This window comes from Hirundo rustica, chromosome 4 (genome assembly GCF_015227805.2).
Source record: "Hirundo rustica isolate bHirRus1 chromosome 4, bHirRus1.pri.v3, whole genome shotgun sequence".
In the NCBI taxonomy this organism is placed as follows: domain Eukaryota; kingdom Metazoa; phylum Chordata; class Aves; order Passeriformes; family Hirundinidae; genus Hirundo; species Hirundo rustica.
Genome location: NC_053453.1, coordinates 21,357,531 through 21,376,160, shown reverse-complemented (window position 1 = coordinate 21,376,160; position 18,630 = coordinate 21,357,531). Strand labels below are relative to the sequence as shown.

Below are 18,630 nucleotides of genomic sequence, written 5' to 3'. Positions count from 1 at the left end.
GTTCGGCGGGGGTGGGAGCGGGAGACATGCCCACCCAGCTTTCAGGGACAGCCTGCCGGCCCGGGGGCCGGTCAGGAGCAGCCGCCACGCCGCTGCCGCCGGAGCGCGGCTCCCGCTAGCGCCGGGGTCCGCCGCGGGCAGCGGCCGGCGCTGGGGTCGCGACGAGCGGAGCGGCGGGGAAGCCTCTCGTGGCCGGCGCCCGGGGCACACCCGGAAAGTTGTGTCGCCGTCTCCGACGCGCCGTGTTAATGTAGCAAGTGCAGCGCCGGCAGAACACCCCCCCGGCGCTCCGCCCTTTCCCGGGACCGCTGCCTCCTCGCCCTCAGCCGCACCGGTCTCGTGCTGCCCATTTGCGTCCTCTCGCCGCCTCGGGCAGCCAGTGGCTCTACGGGTCAGGAAAGGTCCCTTGAGGAAGACACCTCCCCTCGCCGGGCGGTCGCGAACACTAACTCCTTATCTCCAGCACCTCGGAGAACACAGGTTGTTGCGCGCAGCTCGCGGTGTTTCAGAGCTTTGCAAAACTCTTGCCGGGATCGATCATCGCACCCCCGAGCACTCGCACGCGGGCAGGGGTCGGCGAGCACGGCCGGGGCGGCAGAGATGCTGCCGGTGCCTGGCGGCCAAGCCCCGGGACGGACCCCTCGGGGCTGCTCTCGCCTCCCGAGTCGTGCGGGCACCAGGTGAAGCGGGGCGGCAGCCACAGCCCCCCGCGCAGGCAGGGGTTGGTGTACGGCGGGCTCTGCTCCTGCTGCCGGCTGCCCGCGGCTCCGGGCCCGCTCAGCCCGGTGCGGCTCGCTGGGTCCGCACCGGCTCCGCCGCGGCTCCCGGGGCGCGCCGGAGAGGCGGCGAGCGGCGCGGCGGCCGCAGTGCGCAAGCGCCGCCCGGCGGTGCCGCGGGGCCGAGGCACCGCCCGCCGGGGCGGCCGGGGCCAGGGGCGGGTGTGGGGCCGGGCCGGGCCGGGCCGGGCCGAGCCGTGCGCTCCCCGCGCCCCCCGGCAGCCCCTGAGCTACCCTTGCGGGGATGCGGCCCCGAGCGGGGATGCGGCGCCTGCTGGCTCCTGCTAGCGCATCCCCGCCGCCGGCTCTCCGCAGCCGACCGGCGCGCCCCGGTCTCCGCGTCTGGCTGCCCTCCTCGGGCCGCTGGTGCCAGCGGGACCGAGAGACCCGGCAGGCGAGCAAAGCGCTCTGCTCTGGTACCGGGAGACTCGCCCCGGCACTAACCGCGGGCCGTGGGAGCGGAGGGTGGCCGGGAGGCGGTGGGGGAAGCTTTTGGCACAGGGATGGCAGAGGAGCCCTGAGGGCACCTTGCTGCAGGGGCAGAGGCCACGGGCGGGGACAGAGGGACGCGCGTTCCCCTGGGAGAGCGCAAAACGAAGCAGCAGGCTGAGCGAAGGACGTGGTGTTCACACATCATCCCGCAGTGGAATAGCATCAGAAGCATCACCACAGATTTCTTCCTTTGGACATTTGTGTATGGTTTTCTTTCTTGCATTTGTACGGTCAGAGAAACGTCATAGTTCTTTCGTCTTGTTTCTCTGATTTTTATTCCATTCAGGTGACAGCTTGCTGAATTTGGATGCAGTAGCTCTGTAAAATTATTAGTACCCTTAAGAATTCTCCACCGCCCCCGCCAGTTGCCATTTTGTAGAGCTTTTGTGTAAAGTGTGCCCAACTGGTTTAAAAGTTTAATATTTTCCCCATAAAGCAGTTTGAGAAGATTTTGTACTGTCTTTCCTTTGAAAAATGTCCGTGACAGTTACCCGGAAAACACAAACAGGAGAAACAGAGTGTTTTCCTTTTGTCAAACCATTCTCTCGCACAGGTCGGTGAGGTGTAACGGTGGAAACCATAAGCTTGGGTTGAGTGTGTAGTAACTTAGGCACTGCTGTGTTGCATATCCCTAAATACAAGTCAAGCCATTTTCTTCTTTTTCCTTAGCAATGTAAATATAATCTCACGGGGGAGGGGAAAAAAAAAGAGAAAAAAAAAAAAAAAAAAAGACTGAACGAATTTTAAGAATTCCTAATAAATAATAAGCTTATTCTAATAAAGGTATCCATGAATGTTAAAAACTAACTAGGAAGTGTTAAAACCTACCAGGAAAAAAAAAGAGAATGGCAAATATATTTAACCTTTTTTCCCCTAATGTTTTTCTCCCATTTGTTCTTTCTGAGCTCAGCTGGTGTATTAAAGGAGTTAATGACGATAATGAGCTTACATTTACAGTGCCTTTCTTCTTGAAGAGTCCCAAAGGGCATTACAAACAGATATGATAAATTCACCGCTTGTTCTTAAAGGGTACTGGGGATTTTTGCTGCTGGCGTTTATATGACAGGAGCTAGCAAACATACTGCCCTTCTACATACTTCTGCAAGAAATATGGATCATCAAGAAGAAGGTTAAGCAGTGTTTGGTTGACATCGCTGATCCTGTAAAGGTGAGATAAGAACTGAGTTGTGCATAGGTTTTCCAGTGTTGGCATTTCACCTGCTTTATAATGGGGAAAAATTATTTCTGAACACAGAGAAAAATCTTCAAAACTATTATCTTTGTCACATTTCTTTTGGTTTATTAAGTATTCTTGTTGTTGTTGTTGTTCCAAAGAACAGCACATACAGAAAATCTGGATTTTGTCAGTTGTATTCAGCCAGGCTAAAAAGGTCTTTTGCTGCCTTTAAAAACAGTGGATTTGCCGTTATGATAGTTTTCTGTTTACTTTTGCTAAATACTGGAAGTTAGTGTCTGAAAATTGCATTTTTCAGATATCTTTGGTCCGCAATATATGTTTGAAACTTTGCTGCAGTCCAAATAATTTCTGAGTTTTTGTTTGTTTCCAATTTTTAAGGAGGGAGATCATTGTGGGAGTTTTTTTGAGGCTGATGGTGCATTTGTCCTGTGTCTTTCAAATAATTCAATTTCAAATAGTGTTCTTCTTATGATAAGATACTCCTTTAGGATAAAGCTTCTACTCCATTATTTTCTGATACAGCCTACAGTTCATTCAGTTTTCACAACTCTGCTGAAGAAGTTGTACATGTTTTGACAGTCTTTCTACCAATTCATGCATCGGCCTAGAAAGGATCATGAAAATCACGAGCAGACTTTTATATTTATAACATGCTTAAAGAAAAAAAACAACCCAGAAACACCCAAAACATTTTTCTCTGTTAGATGGAGGAACTAAAATTCATAGATATTTTTGCAGCCAAAATCTATAAAAGGATCACCAATAAGCATGTTCCTACATGAAAAAAATAAAATTGAAAAGTTTCCAAATACATTCATTCTGTTCTGTTGGTGTTCTACGATATTTCATCTATGATAAAAAAAAATCAATGGGCTTTCAATGCCTGCACTGCTGGGTTTGACATCTCCAGTATTCAGTACCTGCATAAGTAATACTGAACATACTATTTGTTTCAGCAAGGAGGGATTATTGTTGTTCTTTCTGCCTCTCCTCAGGGTTCATAGAATCACAGAATGGTTTGCGTGGGAAGGGGCCTTCAAGATCATCTGGTTCCAGCCCTCTGGCCATGTACCTTCCATAGACCAGCATGCTCAGAGCCCCATGCAGCCTTGCCTGGAACACTTCCAGGGACAGGACATCCACAGCTGCTCTGGGGAACTTGTTCCTTACCAGCCTCACAGTAAAGGATTTCTTCCTAATACCTAATCTAAAAGGACTCTCTTTCATTTTGAAGCCACTCCCCCTTGTCCTATCACTACGTGCCCTTGTGTCTCTATGCTGCTTTAAGGTCTCCCCGGAGCCTTTTCTTCTCCAGCCTGTCTTGGTAGGAGAGGTCCTTCATCCCTCTAATTATCTTTGTGGCCCTTTTCTGGTCTAGCCCCAACAGGAGGCCTGTGTTCTTGTCATGTTGGTGTCCCCAGAGCTGAACACAGCACTCCCGGTGCGGTCTCACCAGAGCAGAGCAGAGGGGCAGAATCCCCTCCCTCAACCTGCTGGCCACACTTTGGGTGCATCCCAGAATACTGTTAGCAATGCTCAACAGTTCATCACTGAAGAAGAAAGAGTATATTTCCCAAAACAACTTCTGACTTTTTGGTTTTGAACTATGGTGTGCTCAGCTGCTTTACACTTGTTCAGGCAGATAGAAGAGGACAACTTTTTTGTCCATAAAAAACACAGATTTACTTATCCTGTTTTCTTACATCTCACTGGATTTTGTTGTGTATTCTGTCATAGTAATCTAAGTTTGAAAAGAGCATAATTATTGTGATGTGGTATCATTGGCTTTTTTACTTCAGGCAGATAAATGTACTCTAATCAACAGGAGGAATTTTGTTGTTGAATTCAGTTTCTTATATGGTGGGGCCAGGCTCTATAACAAATGCTGAAAATTTTGAAATTTGAACTCGAAAAGAATTTGAAGTTTAATGATAAAAAGTTTCTTATAATTAGCATTTTGTGCATTTATTGACATCCATTAGGAAACCTTCAGATAGCTCCTCAGTATAGATTGCTCTTCCTGTCTAGTTTCACATTTTAAATTATAATGCTTTTCCCTTTAACCTTTCTCATTTGCTGAAGTTTGAATTCTGTTTTAAAGGATAAATGTCATTGCTCATGTCACACAGTCCAAGTAAATTTGTTTGATAGGTTATCCTTGTTTTAAAAGAGAAGTTCAGCAACTATTCAATTACAGTTAGTAATTAAAAAACCCCAAGTATATATGTTACATGGAAAACTGTGATGTGGTTGATACTTGCATTGCTGATTTTCTGTCCTTTTTTATCCAAAAGGCAGAATGATGTATTGAATATTTACCAGCAGTAAAAATTGGGTTGAGAAGTCATGGACTCTTTTTTTACGGTGAATGACTTGAGGAATAAGTTATTTTTCTATGATGTGGAGCTGTGGGAAAGAGTATCTATTATCAGTGGTTATCCTTGATAGAACGTAGTTTAAGGCAATGAGGGTGAAGCCAATGTGTGATGTCCATCCACAAAAATTCATTCTATTTCAGTCTCTTCTGTTAGCATCATTCCTTTTACCCTTATGATCATCTTCACAAGTTTCTGTACAGAAAGTGCTCAAACAGTAAAGGTCTCAATACTAAAGGTGAGATGAAAAGACTTACTTTTTTTTCTTTGTCTGGCTATAAAATTCAGATCAGTAAAAAAACCCAAACCCAAAAACACAACACCTTTCCTTCTTAAAAGCTTATCTGAGTTTTTCACTGTAATTGGCAAGAAGTGTCGAAAGGCAGTAAGAGTCATATGGACACAGTTTAAACCTTTACAGACTGTGAAAGTGTTGGATCATTTTCAGCCTGAGAGATTTTTCTTTAAGCATCCACCATGGTGAAATTCTTAATCATTGCATTTCAGAGAATTCTTAGATATTTGTTTGTTTGTGTGGGGTTTGTTTGATTTTGCTTAGCTGCTTTATACAAAGTATTTCTTTCTATATCTACCAGAGTTTGACTATTTCAGCTCATTTGAATTGGAGCTATAAACCCTAAAAAGCACAAACTGGTATTCAAGGTTTCAAGTTAGACTGCCACTGTGATATAGATACTCAGCATGAATGTTGCTGCCGTGTCACTTCTTGCCCTAGTTTGTTATTTAATGCAAACCTGAAGTTCAAGGGAAATTAAGATCTGAACTGTGGTAACTTCTTATTTATGCTCCATGAACTCTGGAAGATCTTTAAGGCCACAACAAAGGTTTCACTCATGGAAGAAACCGAGAAACTGATTGTGGAGAAACTGCGGGAAGACTGAGAGCTCCACGATTTCCAGTTGCAACCATACTGAGGAATTCCAAAGAATTTCAAAAGGTTTTGGCAGCACTGCTGTCCTTGGGATGGCCAAGATTGCCCAGCACAGCAGCACCTCCTCTCATCCAGCTGCAGTCCAGCCAAGAGTGGGTGATCACATGTATCTCAGAGTGGCAGAGGTAGTTGGCATCCTAGTAGCTAGTTTTAAGCAGCCTTGTGCAGCTATAAGGAGAAATTAAGAAAATGAGAGGAAGGGGAGATGAGAAAGACTCCAAAAGACAAAGAAGGAGAGAAATCAAGGCTGGCAGAAAAAAAGTAGTCTTGAGTGAGGAAGAAGGGATTCTCTTGAGAGAATATGAGGAAAGAAGAAGAGCTTAAAGAATAGAATGGAGAAGGGAGACACTATAGTATAGACACTGTCTCATCCCTTGAAATCAAAAAGCAGACATCTTGAGATTATTTGTTCCTAGCCCTTTTGAGATTTTTCTGTACTTTGGTATGCTAAAATGTATTTAATAGTTAACAGAACCTTATGTTTTTTTACAGGCAGATGATTTTCTCCTTTCCTATGCCACATTAAACTACTAAATATGCATCTTGGACATGCACTAACTTTTGTGTCGTATGAAGTGCACTCCAAACAGTCGTATGTATCATAAATAACATATATTAATTGCCCCTTAATTGCTAGGCTAAGTGTAGGCCATTGCTTTGACTGTAGGAGATGTTTGGTTTTTTCTGCTCTGAGCTCTGTCTTCTACAATGCAATAGCTTGGTACTTCACTCTTTTATTTTATTTTATTTATTTAGTCTTCAGGTTTTTTTATTTTCTGCCACTTTAACATTACTCTCAGTACTTTCATCTGCCAAGGTAATTTACCTATTGTGTACCTTTTCTTTGAGCTTATTAATGAAGTTATTAAAATAAGAAACCACCTTGCAGTATGCCTACCCCTGCCTACTTCCCCATAACTTAGCGCAATTTGCTGCCGTTTCTCATCAGCCAGTGTTTGTGATTCTTCAGCCTGTTTCCAATTTACATGACAGTGCTTACGTCCGAAGCAATTTGGATTCATTTTGGGAGATTTAGTAAGACACTGTATTAAACCCTTTATTAAAATCATGCTGTGTATCCCTCATCCAGGGTTTTTGCAGTTCTATCAAAAAACCAATCACGTTTCCTTGGCACGACATGTTCCTTATGAACCCATGCTGCTTATTGCTCATTGTACCATTATCCTTTGAATGTTCAGAGGAGTGTTTCAGAGTCATGAGTTTTGTTTCTTTTTTCTGTTTATTTTCTTTTTCCCCTCAGCAAATGTTCTGTTCTTTCTCATTACAGAATATGCTTGAAATTAAACTCCTTGTTTAATAAGCCACACTTCTTCCCTTTATTGATGTTTGAGGCTATATTTCCTATGCTATATGACTTTTCAGAAATAGTTTTTGATGGCTTACTGTTTTCAGTGTGCACTTAGGGATGCCTTTGATGTGGGCTAATTGACTAGATACAACTGTTTTTCTTACTTTTGTGCCATCCATAGCAATTTTTTCTTTCTTGTCCTGATTTTGGCTAGGATAGAGTTAATTTTTTTCCTAGCAGCTGGTGCAGTGCTGTGTTTTGGATTCAAGAAGAATGTTTTAACACATTGATGTTTTAATTGTTGCATATTACTGCTTACCCTAAGTCAAGGACATTTCAGTTGGTTCGTGCTCTGCTGATGAGGAGCTGCGTAGGAAGCTGGGAGGGAACATGGCCAGGACAGGTGACCTGAACTGGTGAAAAGGATGTTCCATACCACAGAACATCATCCCTGTATATAAACTGGGAGAAGTTGCCCGGGAGCCTGGGAGCTGCTTGAGGATGGGCTGGGCATTGGTCAATGGATGCTCAGCAGCTGTCTTGTGCATCACTTGTTTCTCTTGGGTTTTATTCCTCTCTTGGTTTTATATCATTATTATTACTGTTGTTACTACTATTATATTTTACTTTATTTTAATTAACAAAATCCTCTTATCTCAACCCACAGGCTGTACCTTTTTGTGATCCTCTTTCCCATCCCACCGGGGAAGGAGACCTGGGGAGTGAGGCAGGGGCTGTGTGGTACTAAGTTCCCAGCTGTGGTTAAACCATGGTACTTGTTTTTGGTCAAACGTACTTTCAATGAGAACAAAAAGTAAATACATATATGTGGGAAACACTAGTTTTGCCCACCTCGTTCTCACCAAAGTAGCCCTACATTTGAACTGTGTTTGCATTTATTTTATATCTTTTAACAATTTCCTTTGGTATCATTAACTTGTTCTTGACTTTATCCTGAGAGCCATTGAACACTTTAACAGAGTTCCAGTGAAATTGTAAGAATATATTTCCTTTTCATTGCTCAAGTCATCCTGCAGGAATTTGGATATTCCGTTTTTCATCTTTTCCCTGAAGAGTAGCCCACTGTATGTATTGTCTTCATAAGTAAACACAACACCCTAGGGAGAAGAGTTGTTTGAAACTATAATAAATGTCATACACATTCTCCCTTTCATGACTTATTTGTTCTCTGTTAGGGACAGATACAGAGTCTGTTAATGTTGTAGACAATTAATTTTTATCACACCCTTACTTGCCAAATGTAATATTTTGGCTTAGAGTTCTCTTTTCTGTTTTGGTTTGCTTTGGGTTTTTTTATTTTATTTTTTCCTATTTTTTTTTTTCTTTTTCCTCTCTCCCCCCTCTGTATCCCATGATGATTGATAACTTCTGAAGGATGACAGGGAATAAGGAAATCAGCTAACTGCATCTCAGCAGCTGGTGGGTTACTTTTTGTACATTTTTATGTTATAACCTTGTGAAAACATTTCTGCAACTTCTTGTAGATATTCTATATTAGAAAAAAATCTATATTTGTTTTAAACGCTGAAATCCTTGTCTTCTACAGCATTGTTCCAATTTACCAGCATCTATTATTGAGGACATAGTATAGAGTCACTGGTAATGTCAGCAGGTCATTAAGGAGAAGAAGCAGTCAGGGATGCCAGCTCTTTTGTCACTGGTCTTATGAATCACAGATGTCCAGGACCACAGAAGGCATCTGAGGGTGTTGGTAAAAGCTGCCTGTGGTGATGTTAAATCAGGCTGTGCTTTTTCTACATAAATAGCAGCACACTTATCTCTGTATAGGTGTAAACCTCAGTTTGCTGCATCAGTTAGTATATTCTTCTCTTAAAATCATCAGCAAATACCCTGATTTAAGTAATGACCTTTGGTACCAGAACATGTCTGTCAAATAAAATATCATTAGGAGGCACTTGTTATTTGTGCTCAGTAATAAATTCTAGTATACTCTTTACAAGACTGAAAATATCTTGTCACTGAGACCATGGTCATTTCCCGTGGCAGAAACATGTTCACTTGAGTGGTAAGTAAATTACTTGTACAGTGGGACACAATTTTTGCTGTGGCTGTTCTTTGCTTACTAGGCCAGCAAAGACAGAGAGAGGTAAAGTAAATTTCCTTTTAGCTACTTTGACTCTAAAACATCTAAAAACTGCTTTGAGGTTGAGGGATGCTTACAGAAATAGTGCTCTGGACTGTCATCTGCAGCCCTCTTTCCTCCTGAGGGGTGTCACAGAGCCGTGCTAGATGATGTTTGGCCATCAGATACTTTCTTAAATCAGGGAAAACTCATTTGCCTTGTTTTAGCTGCTTTTTAATATGTGTAGTTTGTAGCACAAGGAGACCAGGAAAAAAAAAATAAAAGGTCAAGGATCCAGTCTGATCACTGTAAAGAGCTTTAGAAACGTGTTGTTGACCTCCCAAAGAACTTAATTCCATGGAAGCCTGAACAGCAGAGAAAGCCATATGTTTTCTGGAAGAAAAATATATTATTGGCTGGAAGAGGTTATTGCAGTTGTTTTAAAAAATAGTAATTCAAATTTCCAAATAAAATAATCTTGAATCCCCTTTCAAATGACTATGGTTTGAAAGAAAGCTAATGGCAATTATTTTTCTCTCTACCTTTAGTTCTAGAATGTAAGTTAAGGGTTATTAAATCTAATTGTGAAATTAATATTATCTCTTTTGATAATGCTTATTTTTTTTCTTAGCATCCATTGTGAAACTGTATTTCATTTGGGTGTTGGCAAAATGGTAGCTTCCTGTAGAGCGAAACACATATGCATTTCATGTGGAACACATGTACCATATATGAGCCTGGTTGAACTCTATCTTGCTGTGAGCTAAGTCTTCTGTCACATCCCCTCCCACTTTTTAAAGGTAAGGAATTGCAGCAGTGATTTATGTGAAGAATTTTCAAAATGTATTTAATTAATATTTTAAATAGGAAATAGGGCCATTGTGTTTGTGAAGACCCTTCTGTTTTCAGGCTGAGCCTGTCTGAAATGTACTCATCGTTCAGCTCAAGTCACTCGCCGGAACATTGCTTAAAATGAAAACATTGCTTAAAATGAAGGGCTGCTCTTTCTAACCTCTTCAGGGAAGGCTTTAGCCAGAGCCAGAAAACAGAGCTGCCAGCTTGTTAGCGTGAGAATCCCGCCTCCATAGAAGTCTTTGGATTAATGACTTCAGACAGACAGATGTGAGACTCAGAGGCCATGTGTGGGGGAAGGGGTTTCTTGTCAGAGGGCCCTGGAGGGTTCTTGGTGATAAGAGTAGCTTTATTCCCTGAAAAATACAGCTTGTTGACTGCGCAGCTCTGAAGGAAAACTGGCAAAATCAAAGGAAAAATATAAATATTGCCGGTATCTTAGTGCTGGAAAGTAATGCACAGCAGCTGCTCTGAGTCCATTCAAGGAAACACCTGTCTTTCTCTGTGTTCACTGTAAAAATCTTAAGCTGAGTTCTCCACATCTGAATACAGTAGTTACCAATGCATGTTGCTAATGGAAGTGATCTGAGTTTCCCATGAGCCATCACTGGAGGAAAACCAATTTCTGTGGGGTAGAAGACTTTATAAGCACCAAATCTGTCATAGCAAATCCATCAAGTTTATCCCCTGCACACTAGCCTTCTTGCTATGCTATCAAAAATAAATATAATCAAAGGAAATCTAAACATCTTCATCAAGCTCTTATAAATGAGGGAATACCCTGTGGGGCACAATATACAGTATGTGCATTGTACAATAAAATATTTGCATGTTCTGTGACATCTGTAGAGTGCAAGAGTCTATAGTCTTGAACGGCATTTGGCATGCAGTTCTGCATACAGAAGAGTCAAATAGAAAAGCTACACATTTCATAGTGTGCTTATAAAATTATGGGAATATAAAAATGCAAAACACTGATATTCTTAAATAGATTTCTTTACATATTATGCATTCCAGTTTAATATTAATTACATTTTAATAACCTGTATGTTGTAAGTGCACATATGCACATGCACTGTTTCACACAAGCACGTTCTGTCACACACTTATTAAAGTATATGTCACACTTTCTATTTTGTGTTGTATGTTAGTGTTAAAACCAAGAAAGTAAAGGCATATTTTCAGTCTAAATTCGTAACACTGGGAATGGGTAATGGGAACAGATGTGATGTAGAAGGAATTTTATTCGGGAGGGCTGTCATAACAAAATTAAGCTATCCAGCTGACTTCATTTCAGTGGTAGAAACTTTCAGCAGTGGGTGGTGTATGAGCACAGAGTCATACCAGTTTAGAGCTCAGTGAATATCTCTTAAATATAGCTAAAGTACAGCCTGATGGAAGATTTAGGAATTATAAGCAGCAGCTGATGAAAAAAAAAAAAAAATTGCTAGTGGACATAATGTGTCACAATAGCCTATCACATTGAGATAATGTACAGCTGCAATGATGTCAGCTGCCCTGTTGAGAGCCCTGTGATGGGGTCTTGGAATGATGCAACTGAATAAAATAATAACAAAGGCTCTGTCAGTGTGTGCAGTGTGGCCATAGGCTGCAGACTTCTGAGTACCCTCTTGAGGCGTGTGACCTCCACCACGAACACAGATCTATCTTCTCAGGTCTGGGCACTAATAACTTCTGATGCATTCAGTTACCTGTCTTTCAAAACTTCCCACGGTCCAGGCCCTGCACCTGCAAGGCCAGGAAAAGATCTTGCATCATCAGCATAATGGTAATGCTCTGTCCTGTGTTCAGTAATGATCTCACTTAGAGATTTTGTATTTACAGCATGGGAAAGGAGGAGAGCCTTGAAGGGTGTCACATTTCTGACTCCTTTACTCTGGCACATAATTACCCAGCAGAGCCAGTTACCTCCCATTTTTCAGGCAGCTGGAAGAGGAAGGATGCTCTTGTATGTAAGATCTTGGGAAATACAAGCTCAGTAGCTGACTGAGAGCTTGTTTAGTGTGCCCTTGAGTAAGTTCTTCAACTGGCCATTATTTTCTCATTTACAAGAAGATCACTCTTTCTGGTCTTCAAATTTTCATGATGTTTCTAGGCCCATGGGTTGACACCAAACACCTACAAAGTATCAGACACACAATGTTCCAATGCTATTTGGACCTGCCTGCACTTCCAAGCATACAGTTCTTGCACTGCATGCAGTTCATTCAAATGAACAGTGAACAAGACAGCTGGAGAACAGCTTTAGAAACACCAGCCATTTCCTCTGTCTGCTAAAAGGAAATACTATGGATTAGATATATTATTTATTTGAGAATCCCAGGAAAAACTGAACAATACTGAACTTCTTGAGAGACTGAACAGGTAATGACAATTGTAATTGATGCTTCCCTCAAATTTAATTCTAAAGTTTTTTTTACATTTTCTAGAAACTGGCAAAGTAGAGTAGGATAATTTGCTGAATTTTTCAATCATTTTCTTGAAAAGTTTCTGGGTAGATAATTAAGGAAATTATCAATTTTTTTGATCACTGTGAAATGTTGACACCTGTTTTCCTTGTAATCTCTCAATCAGGAGCTTGAAATGTATTGCAACAGGGCAAAGAAAGAGGAGGTTCCCTTTTATTGTTTCCCTGAAATCATATTCTGCTAGAGCTGTTTTGTCTCTGCAAGCAACATGCTGTGCCCTTCTCTCTTGAAGGTGTAAGGGCAGAAACTCAAGGCACTGTAGGCTTATGACAGGGCTGTATTTGGGTATTTGGAGTTCTCCCCTCAGACACACACACACAAACATACACAGCACACAAACACACATACGCACACACACACACAAACACACACACACAAACACACACACGTCTTGTCTTGGGTGTCCTGCCCCTGACATACACTGTCAGGAAATTTCTGTGAGTCTGCTGGTAAAGATACCAATTGTTAGTCACCAGAGACAGGGAAGGAAGGACTGCAGGGGAAATCAGAGGTGATGCTGGTGAGCACTGCAGCAGAGGTGTGTGGGCTGTTCCACGTTCCCTGCTGGAACTGCAGAGGCTCCATTAGCAGTAACTCCTCTAACCCTGTACCTGCTTCGTACAGTGAGTACACACTGAAATGGCTTGTGAGGCGTCACATATAAGGTCTTGCCCTTCTGAGCAAAATGCCTCTTGATCTCAGCCATATATGCTGCTAAAGATCTTTTTCTTTTTGATCTAAGTGATTGGTATTCATAAAGTGAAGGAGAGAGGAGGGGTCATGGCTGTCAGCACGAAGGAGGAGCAGCAGGACCTTGGCTGCAGCGAGAGGTGTTTAAGTCTGAGTGCTAACATCTCCTATAGCACATCCTTGAAACAGCATCCTGGATAAAAAAAGGGGAGCCTTGCTAATGTTTTAGGGACCAGCCTATTAAATAAGTGACTACACTCCCAATCTTAACACATTATTGTTTCTGATTAGCACTTTTTGTAGTATTTTTATAGACTTGTTCTGGAATGCCCATTATATCAGACTGACATGGACTAATAGCTTGATAGATTATCAGAGCAAGTAGACAACAATTAAGAAAATTATCTATGCCTATTAATGTAAGAATTCTATTATGTTAATTGTGTATTCACGGAAGAGCCAGAGGGCAAATATATTGTACCTCCATGTAACAAAGTGTTTCAGCTGAAGCTATTACTGATTATATTGGAATTCGTATTTTTCAGAACACTTGTGTTTTTTACTTATGTTCTTCACAGCAAATTTCTAAAATTATATTTGGTGATAAATCCTGGTACCAACTGTGCAAGGTCTGCAGTAATTTGTTATCCTAGAGAGTCACTGTCAAGTGGGGTAACAGCTCAGAGAGGCAGGACTTCTAGGAATGGTAATGTCATTTCATTAGTATGTTCCCTAGTGCTTTCTTTTTAAAGGAAGCTGTTTACCCCACACAAACACACACAGAATTATGAATGCATTATGCATTGCCTCTTCAGAAATATGTCTATTATATTTCTGCTGTGATATGTTATGTCACTCATGGGTGGTGGTATATGGTTCTGTATAACTGAGACACCCAAATTCCTAGTTTTTCTTGCTGATTTCCCCTGCCACATATAATCCTAACAAATGAAGGAACAGCTCTTTTTTTGTCTCCTGTTACCAGAATATTGCTATATCTGACGTCTTATTATGTAGACAGTGTAAGGGAAGACTAGACACAGTACTTTTGTCTTAAACTGCTATCACTGTAGTATCCTCTTCTCTAGATCTGGGGACTGGAGAAAGATTTTCAAACAAACCTCATTCTCCATCAGTTTTCTGGGTTCCAGCAGATACTTGTGAGACATATTTATAGAATTCTCCAGCAAAAGTCTCCCAGCCTCTATGAGAACAGCCTCAGAAAACAGGATTTTTGCTTTAGATTGAGATGTTAAGGGAGCCTGTTCTAGTTTTGCTTAAAGGTAATGACAGAGACAATGTAAGCACTTACAGACTACAGTTACCTGTCTCAAACACTGTTTAGGATGCAGAAGGACTTTGCCATGGGATAAGCACAGAATGGAGTGGCAGGATGGTGCTGGCTCTGGTCTGGTGAGGTCTGCCTAGCACATCCTGGGTCACACGTCCAGAAAAGAATTCCCACTGTGGCAAACTGCATAAAGAAGCAACTGCTGGTACACATATCACTGGTTAAACCAAGATCACCCCATTTAATAGGATAGATGGCACCCATGAATAGCAAAGACCACTGAAGCCCACCTGAGTATGCCTCCACACATACCGGAAACAGGGACTCTAACTTAAGCCACCATGACAGGAGCTTGAGAGGAGGTAAAGTTGCCCAGGTGTGATCTCAGACCAAGCTGTCTTAACAAAGCTGAGGGAGAGGAATATATCACTGATAATGGCAGAATTTATGTGACACAAGGAAACCAAACTCAGCAACAGTGCTGAAATTAGCCCAGACTGAGTAAAAGGTAATTCTGGTGGGGGGAGATTGTGACTGCCAACTCACAACCCACTGACTCCAGAAACGCACTGACTCACCACTCACCAACTCAAAAGAAAAGAAACACTGAACACAGGACTGTTTAGCATTAGAAGTGAGGGAATAATTAAGCCAATATAATAAGAGAACTGTGTAACCAATGAGCATGAATTCCTTTGTTTGCTTAAATACAAATAGCAAAAAGTGTTGAATGACCTCGGGATCCCCACCACCAAGAAGCCCAGGGTGAAGAAGGACCGACGAGATACTGTTGGATCCACAGGTACTGACTTTTGCCCCATAGCTCTCTTTCCTCTTCTCCTCCCCCACCCCTTTCTATTTCTCTCTCTCCCCCCATCACATTTTATTGTTAAACAAATTCCATATGATTGACTTCACCATATGGTCTCATTTGCACCTTAATTTGGGTAGAGGCATTTCTCAGTAGTCAGATCATAACAGAGAACAATTGTGAGAGTACAGAATACACCTGCAGAAAAGTCTTTCTTTCCATCCTACCTGTGTTGGGGTTTTTTTTGTTTGTTTGCTTGGCTTTTTTTTGTTGTTGTTGTTTGTTTGTTTGTTTTGTTTTGTTTTGTTTTGCTTTTTATTTTTGGTTTTGGGTTTTTTGGGGTTTTTTTTGCTTTTTTTTTCCTGAAGCTACAAGAATTTGAAGAGATAACCTCTCTCTTCACAAGCATTCAAGGAGGTTCGAGGGCTCCTGGAAGATGCTCCTACTTGCAATGGTTTTGCTTTTGAATTTTTTTGCCTGAAATCATGATTTTGTCATGACTGAAAAGAGAACTAAGGAAAAGAAGTCTGACATAAAAATACTAGTAAAATGTGAAGGGAGGAGGAATGTGCTCTTCTCTTTCCCTGGGATCAGGCCAATTAATCCACAAGGGCTTTTTGAATACCACAGTACCTTAGTCAGAATTAGAGGGAGATGTTTTAGCCATGTCTGCGGGCATATGCTTTAACAAGAGAAATGTTTCATGTGCTTTGTCTGTTCAAAAGAAATATACTTCATTGCAAAACTGATTAAGTTTGAGTACCATTAGCAATGACCATCTCTGAAAATCTTCTAAGGATGCTACTGTTATTGCCATTGAAAACTCAGCAATACTGCTGTAGCAGCATAAAAATTAAACTGATGAGCTGCAACTTAAGTGTTTAACAGTGAGATATCAAGTGAACTATTCAAATTTGCTGCAGTATAGAAATCCATGGCTGTAACTAACAGAAGACAACAACAGATATTTGAGACATGAGTGAGAAGCATGCAGTGTGAATGCTGAGGTGGCTATAATGGATGGCTGAAGAAATGGAGCAGCAATGAGAAATAATTATTGAAGGGACAAGAGATTTTAGTAGCTCTGAAGTTGACAGGTAGAAACACATTAAATGACAGATCCAAACCGATGGAAGTTGATAATACTGTAGTCGCAGCAGACAATTTTGCAGTTGTATTCTAATGGTTAAGGTTCTTGGCCAGAAGATGACGATTTCCAGACCAGTGCAGATTTTTTCTTCATTTGTGTAGTCAGGAATGTGGGAATTTCAGGAACACAAAAGAAGAAAGAGTGTTTCCATAAGCGAGGGCTTAGACACTCATCTTGTGAATTACAGGTTAGAGGCTAGTAGCTTCCATGGGGAAATAACCACCTGCCTTGAGTTCCCTGCTTGGAGTCATTCAGACAGCTGACTCCTGCCTACTTGGCATTCTAGGGCTAGGACTTTTCTGGGAAGCAAGAGAACATAGCCCCCATCTCTGCTCCCCGGGGCATTCCTGCACGTTCCATTCCCTACTCACTGAGAAGTGATCTCGAGCACCAAGGGCAAACCCGTGCCACAGAAACCTGCTGCTGACTGAGCAGTGGCAGAGCAGCTTACTGCCTATCCATCCACTGGGAGGAGGAAGCCATTTCTGAGCAGTATTGACAATATAAGCCTTAATGTGGATGGGAAAGAGAAATTATTTGGGATGGAGCATATGAGAGACCTTGTCAGCTGTGCCCTGGAACGGGGAGCTGCAATTCTGGCAGTCCTGAAACCCTGGGAATTGATGGAGGTCTGCTGAGCTCCTGGTGTTCTCCTAAGGGCCCATTCAAAGATTCAGGTATTCTGGCTTGAACTCAGGACTCACCCTGTCACTCAAAATAGGCATTTTCCAGATGCAGAAAAACCCTACAAAAAAGGACATGATTTGGCTGATCAGACACTTGATCTTACACTTGTTTGTTCCGCCGTCTCCAGGCTTTTTTTTTTTTTTTTTTTTTTTTTTTTTAACTGAGGTAAATAACTGTGAGTAAAATCAGAGCCAAGGTGTTCAAGTTTAGCCAAAAGGATGGGGTTTTGCAATGATATTTAGTTATTAATCAATCTTACAGAACTCTGAACCTGATGTATACAATGATTATTTATTCTATTGCTGTTACTGCTTCAATTGACAGAAAAGAACAAATAGAGCTTCATATGAATATCAAGCAAAAAGGATCCATGTCTTTGAAGCCCTGAAGCTCCTTTCTCTGAGCCAAGAGAAACTCCAATGCAAAAGTGAAATGCAGAAGAACTTGTTAAAGTATATTAATCATGAAACTGAGTGAACTACAACAATACTTTCAGAAAAATACTTTACCAAAAATGGTACATTTTATAATATAAAATATATTTTTTATAATAAAAATACCTTTTATAATGAAAATATTGATCACTAATCTGCCTTATAATAATATAACAGATTGTTGGGTTATTTTCTCATTAATGGCCTTAAAATGTAACATTACATCAAAATTATTTTCATATAGGTAATGAGTATTATTAGCTGGTGAGAAATAATAGAATACAATACAGAAGCAAGGGATGGCTATTTCTGTACTTTGTGTAGTAACGAGCATAATTTTCATGTTTCTCTTCAGCAATGTTCTTCTATATAGATACAAATTGAGCTTTAAAGAGGATTGTGTAGGTAATTTCTACTGGTGTTTGTAGCTGCTTTTGCAGATGGAGAATTTGCACAGAAATAAACAGCCTTTTAACATCTGTAAGTACAATTACCCTAGAGAGAAAAAACAACAGAGAGGAGGAGGAGGATGCCATTCAAAATTATGACTGTTACTGTAGAACTTGTTCCTTCTGTGTGTTCCATAACAACCATCAGTCAGTGTGAAAAGGGAATCTGTTCTTCATCACAATTATTTTCCTCCAATTTGTGTCCAGTTTGACTTGCTGAGATAAATTGGTGGGCTTCTTGCACTCATCTTCCCTTTGGAACCTAAAGGAAAAAAAAAAAAAAAATCCCCTCAACAACAACAAAACCCCCTCCCCAAATGAAAACAACAGAAAAACCTGTAAAATTGCTTTAACATTACAAAGCAAAAATGAGAAAAGAGGAGGTTACATTTCAGGCCTACCAGTTTCAACAGTGTTTCCCTAATTTGAAATTACAGTGGTTCTATGAGCTTGAGTCACATTTGAGTTTTTTCCTTGACCTTTTGTAGAAAGAAGCAAGTGTGAGGGAATAGTCAGTTCCCTGTGTACATGTTATACTAATGAACACAACCTTAGGAAGGCGAGGCAAGGT

At 41.4% G+C, this 18,630-nt stretch overlaps 1 long non-coding RNA gene across 3 annotated transcripts; it reads left to right on the top strand.

The window, feature by feature from the left end:
- The first annotated feature begins 216 nt into the window (after positions 1-216).
- On the top strand, positions 217-17,644 carry LOC120752337 (uncharacterized). 3 transcript variants are annotated; one of them, XR_009207806.1, is made up of 5 exons: positions 217-480; positions 2,297-2,436; positions 3,462-10,006; positions 15,246-15,330; positions 17,501-17,644. It is a non-coding gene; the product is annotated as an uncharacterized LOC120752337 (long non-coding RNA). The 3 variants fall into 3 exon arrangements; XR_005700673.2 differs by lacking the exon at positions 217-480 and having other exon boundaries at positions 1,226-2,436; positions 6,286-10,006; XR_005700672.2 differs by lacking the exon at positions 217-480 and having other exon boundaries at positions 1,226-2,436.
- The last annotated feature ends 986 nt before the right edge of the window (positions 17,645-18,630 follow it).